At 40.3% G+C, this 5,307-nt stretch overlaps 1 protein-coding gene across 2 annotated transcripts in view; it reads left to right on the top strand.

Annotated features, from left to right (window-relative positions):
• The first annotated feature begins 1,575 nt into the window (after nt 1-1,575).
• Nucleotides 1,576-5,307, top strand: part of LOC133480186 (pleckstrin homology-like domain family B member 3) — a 37,700-nt gene continuing 33,968 nt past the window's right edge. Inside the window, exons 1-2 of one of the 2 annotated variants that reach the window (XM_061777938.1) lie at nt 1,579-1,717; nt 2,413-2,497. The gene's annotated coding sequence lies outside the window, so the exon portion shown is untranslated. Of the gene's footprint in view, nt 1,718-2,412; nt 2,498-5,307 lie in introns of both variants that reach the window. The other variant, XM_061777936.1, reaches the window with a different exon arrangement.

The raw sequence follows: 5,307 nt of genomic DNA, 5'->3' as shown, positions 1-5,307 counted from the left end.
CCATCTCCAATTTTTTTGTTTTTGTTGTGTTAAATGACTATGGTAACTTAAATCCCCTTGTTTTTTTGTTGCATTAAAAAAAACAATAATACTCTAGTATAATGGCATTTTGTTGCTGTTGCGCCAAGTAGTCGTAGGCTGCAACTCACTATGCTAGGCAGCAAGTTTAGCCAAAACTGCTAATGGATAAAGTATTTTTTTTTGGTGAAAAAAACAGATATTGGTATCTTAATTAAGTTCTTTTGATGCATGGAAAATGTAGATACTGTACTAGCTAACAGTAACGATTAATTTTGTTTCTATTGTCCCAATTAATTATTGGAAGCTAGCCAATGCAAAGCAGCTAGCTGCAAGTCGGTACGCTAAGAAGTAAGTTTCGCCCACAAAATGTGTTTAAAATAATTTTTTCCCCAAAAAAAATAATCTATTTTGTTGCTGTTTGTTTTCTTCAGTTGGGATAATTTTAGACAGCTAGGATAGAAAATAGGATAGTTAGTATTTATATTTAGCCAACATAGCCTAATAAATAGCCGAAAAAAGTACACTCATTTTGAGTTTTAAAAAAATTACTTATTTTTATGATGCATGGGGGCGAAAAAAACAATGCTTTACGAGCTAACAGTGACTGCTAGTAGGCAATAAATTTAGCTGGGATAGCCAACAAAATGCATTTAATTTTTTTCTTTGACAGCAATCCATCACTTTCGACTTAGATTTTGTGGAAAAATATGATGTAAATTTGTTTCTGGAGCCAAAAACTAGTGCATTTCTGGGGGGGCTAATTTTAGCCGGTTAGCTCAACACACTGGCTGGCTGAGATTTAGTTACCAAATAAACAAAAATAAGATAAATTTATAATCTGCACTCTTGTGAGAAACTTTACTTACTTGATTATGTTGTGTTTAATCGTATACATTTAGTTAACTGTTGAAATTTTTAAACCGAAAAGTGTCACGGAGGGAGAGGGGGGGCTGCTCAAACTTTCCCCCGGCCAATTGCTTAATTTTTCCCGATCGAAATACAACCCGCTAAAGTGGCTAGTGGGAGTGCCAGTGCTACCCGCCACTATTGAAATTCACCAGCATTTGGCAGATTAGCAAGTGTTAATGTCAAGCCCTGCATACCACATACAGTATAGGTATTGGCTAGAAAATACTTTTAAGCCAACTGTTATTCGTCTGACAGGCTCTTCATAAACTAATACAAACCATAATTATAAATCTATTAAATATTGTTTCACGTCATAGTGACAGGGCAGGCAGTCCCAGTGACATTGGTGTGTCACCTCCCAGAATAGAAAATCTCATTTCACTATAGGGTATTTGAATGCGGCCAGTAGTTAACTGTCGCCATGTTTACTCGGAACTGCTCTGCCTTTATCGGTTGGTCGGCCTCTCGGTGCGCCTCCTCCGACTCCCCCCACCTCCTCCGCCGCCTCTCTCGTGCACTTTCCTGGGGCCAGAAGCTCACCTGTTGACGGCGAAGCGAGAAAGCGAGCAACCCGTAAACGACGTACCTCTGCTTCTTTTCCCGGGAGGGTTTGAATCAACCCATGACAGAGAGAACAATTGCCAGTTGTCGGCTTTTCGAGAGATGACGAATCCACGCGGGGTTTTGAAAGTGAAAGCGGTTTAAAAAAAAAAAAAAAACGTCTTTCGGAGGTTGGAGCAACTTTTCTGCCACATGAGTCTCCACAGCTGAGTGAAACAAATTGAAGGTAGGTTTACCTGTATTTTAAAAATGGCTAATATATAAAATAATCTCGAGATAATGTGCGGTTAACAGCGGTTAAGAGATTTGTAACGCACATCAATTGTTGTTGAACTGAAGGTGCGGAGGTTGTTTTTTTGTTGTTGTTTTTTTTAGTAAAAGGTGGACGGTGAATAAATTGATGTTATGGTTTTCTAGGTTGTAATGAATGTCTGATAACTCGAGTTGACAAACCCCCTCTGCTTAAACTGTGCAATGATATCTCCTCTATTCCATCATCACACTGGGTAAACGGACTGGGTGCAAATGAAAGTTCAGGTTAAATTAGTCTAGTTTTCTGTCTGGGTTGCTCTGCCTGAATTTATTGTCTGTGACTGGCCAAATCTATGTCTGATCCTTTCATCCACTCATGGCCCAGGGCTGGTCATTAATGGCTCTTTGATATTGTCTTTCTTTATTGCATCACAATGTTGCAAAAAGCCACGGGTGGAACCAAGGAGGTACTGGGGAACTTTCAAAGTCAAATATAATCTAGTGTTTATGTTTAGTGATGCTGGTGGTTCTAATTAACAGGAGTAAAAGCTGCAAGTGATGATCAGGCACCTTTTATGGCAAATTCCCAAAATGTACGATCCCTGGAATTCAGTCATGATTATGATAGACATCCATCCATCCATTTTCTGTACTTCTTCTCCTCACTAGGGTCGTGGGCGCCCTGGACCCTATACCAGCTATCTTCAGGCGAGAGGCGGGGTACACCCTGAACCGGTCGCCAGCCAATCACAGGGCACGTAGAAACAAACAACCATTTGCACTCACATTCACACCTATGGGCAATTTAGAGTCTTCAATCAACCTACCACGCATGTCTTTGGGATGTGGGAGGAAACCAGAGTACCCACAGAAAACCCACACAGGCACGGGGAGAACATGGAAACTCCACACAGGAGGGGCCGGGATTTGAACCCTGGTCCTCAGAACTGTGAGGCATCTCCACCCAAATTTGTTTTAATTGGTGAAATTAAGTTTGCGCTAATCTTGAAATGGTCAACAAACTTTGATGACATGCTCCTCCCACATTAGATGCCGAGGGCCAAAACGCTTCGAAATTTAGCACACAATTTCATGGCAATCTGTGCAACTGGGGGCTCTTATTTACCTTTTCGTTTCGCTAATCCTTGAAATGATCATTAAACTTAACACCATATTCCTCCCACATTAGACGACATAGGCCAAAAAGCTGTACAATTTAGCATCGTGCATGACCTCCTGCTCAATTTCAGGAATTTAGTCGATTTCGTGCGTCCTGTCAGGATAGATATGCCCAACAATTTAAGTGTCGATTGATGAAATTGCTGTCAGAGGCTAATTTTTTCAAACTTTTTATGAGGCCCTACTGAGTTAAGGTTTTTTGGTGGGGTGGCGGTTGTGTAAGGTCTCTCACTGTCACCATCATAAAGTATATTAACTGTACAGGTGAAGATTTTATCAAGTTTAACATCCAAAATATTCATGCAATTCTTAAGTGAATATTATCACTAAGATAATACTAAAATAAATTAAAACCACTCACCCACTCTATTAAATGCCATTTTGGTAAGCGCATCAACTGCTACTTGGTGTATCGCTTCAGTCAGTTAAAACATTGACTATTTTAGCTTAGGTTAGCATTTAACGCTTGCATTCTGGTCTGTTTGAAGCAGCAAGCTGTAATTGTGGCCCGTGCAAAGTATATTTAACTTGTCATTCAGGTCCGCTCGTTGTCAATAGTGAGGAAGCTATTTACAGACTTTGGCGGCATTGGCGTTCTGTTATTTGGATTGTGAGATCCGCAGTGTGGTCTTTTTGATGGCAGCTAGAATAAAACACATATTCCACACACATTCCACATTAGTGGAAAAAGTGGAAACATAAACACAGTGATTGCATTGTATGTACAGTCTCTAAAATGGTAATTCAGAGTTCAGTAGAACCTCTAAAATTGTGGCACAGTTCAGAATTGGAGCAAAAATATTAAAACTGCCGCCATGAAAACACTTAGGTTCCTCTACAGACCTCAATTGAGCAAGCTTCAAATGATTAACTCTGTGTTTCACGTGTTGTCACACATTCTTAAAAGTTGATCTCGACCAAGGTCTCATCGTTTGTGCATGAGGGCCGCACTTGATTTTTAAAACTAGCAAAAGGACCAGGTCATTTTTATGCAACTTTTTATTAATTTATCCCATTGACTACTGTGTTCCTTCATTTGTTGTAAACGATAAAGTAAAAAAAATAAACGTGTTAAAGTCATATTATTATGAAAATTGTTTTGTAGATGTTTCATCTTGAAAATGTGGGTGGGGCGGGGGGTACACAAACGTTGTTTCCGGTCACAAACTGTTTGTTCAACAGGGTGGAGGTTGTGATGGAGTTTCCCAATCGGAAAGAATTCGTCAAAGCGCAAAATCCTTGATTTTGTTAGCTTTTTACAAAAACTGGAGATAAACGGACGTGCTTTGCCCATTTCGAGGTAAAATGCGCCATTTCCGGTCGTACGTCAATTTCAGTGCACCAGGAAGCACAGAGTGCGGGAATGTCGCCGGTTGACACAAAATATAAAAGATCAAATACTGACAAGTACTGGTACAGCAAGGTGTTAGAGGAGCTGAAAGGCTGAATCAGCATTGTGCCATCTCTTGGGTGAAAATGACCTTATTGTAACAAAACAAAGTTACATACTGCACCTTAAAGCTGGGAAGGACAATAAGCAACTTAAAGCAAGCACCCGACCTCTTTTTTTGAAGTTGAACAGTTGTTCTTTTGCTTGTTGTGAAGTTTCCTCCGACCATCAAGTGCTTGTTGCTCAAATTTTTGCTCGAAAGTCAAGACAAAACAATGGCTGAGCAACGGCATGTATTTCGAAAAACTCGTAATTTGCGACATCACTGTCAGGTACTTTCGCATTTACTGATACATTCATTAAATAACTTTTATGCTGCTTGGCTTATTTGTACTGAGACTTGAACTGAGACAGCACACAAATCTGAGCAGGATATAAATGGAGCGGCTTGTGAATGCGGTAACACTCTGCTTAGTACAAGGGGCTTGGAAAAACAACAAGCTTGAGCCTTTTAAGTAACTTTACACTGGCAGTAGCAGAGGAGTGGTTGAGTATGGAGCTGATGAACAAAAGACTGTGTTCGATTCCCCACTGATAGCAAGCGTCTTAACAACCTGAGGACAGCCCACATGCATTTTCTACACCTTCTGTTATGTCAGTGTAAAAGTGTGCTTGTGTGTAGATTTGCAGATCTTGTTTTGGTATGGATTTGAGTGACCAGAGACCGAGGTCACCTCTAAAGCCAGGCCTCTGTGGATTGTTCCACATTGTGCCTTACTCACGCTTGTTGTTTTTTTTCAACACGGTGCTGCTGCTTTGAATGCGTAGTGACAGGCTTTGATCAGCATTCATGGCCACGCACACACTACCGTCGCAACTCTTTTGTCCCGTTTGTTGCTGGTGGAATACTGGTTTTGTTTACTTTTTTTCCGCGACACCATATCTGGGAAAAAAACTAGAAACAAGTGTATTCATCAGTTTATTGTGTAAACAAC

This window comes from Phyllopteryx taeniolatus, chromosome 6 (assembly GCF_024500385.1).
Source record: "Phyllopteryx taeniolatus isolate TA_2022b chromosome 6, UOR_Ptae_1.2, whole genome shotgun sequence".
Taxonomy (NCBI): Eukaryota; Metazoa; Chordata; class Actinopteri; order Syngnathiformes; family Syngnathidae; genus Phyllopteryx; species Phyllopteryx taeniolatus.
The sequence above is the reverse complement of the archived record's forward strand: the minus strand, read 5'-3'. Positions and strand labels throughout refer to the sequence as shown.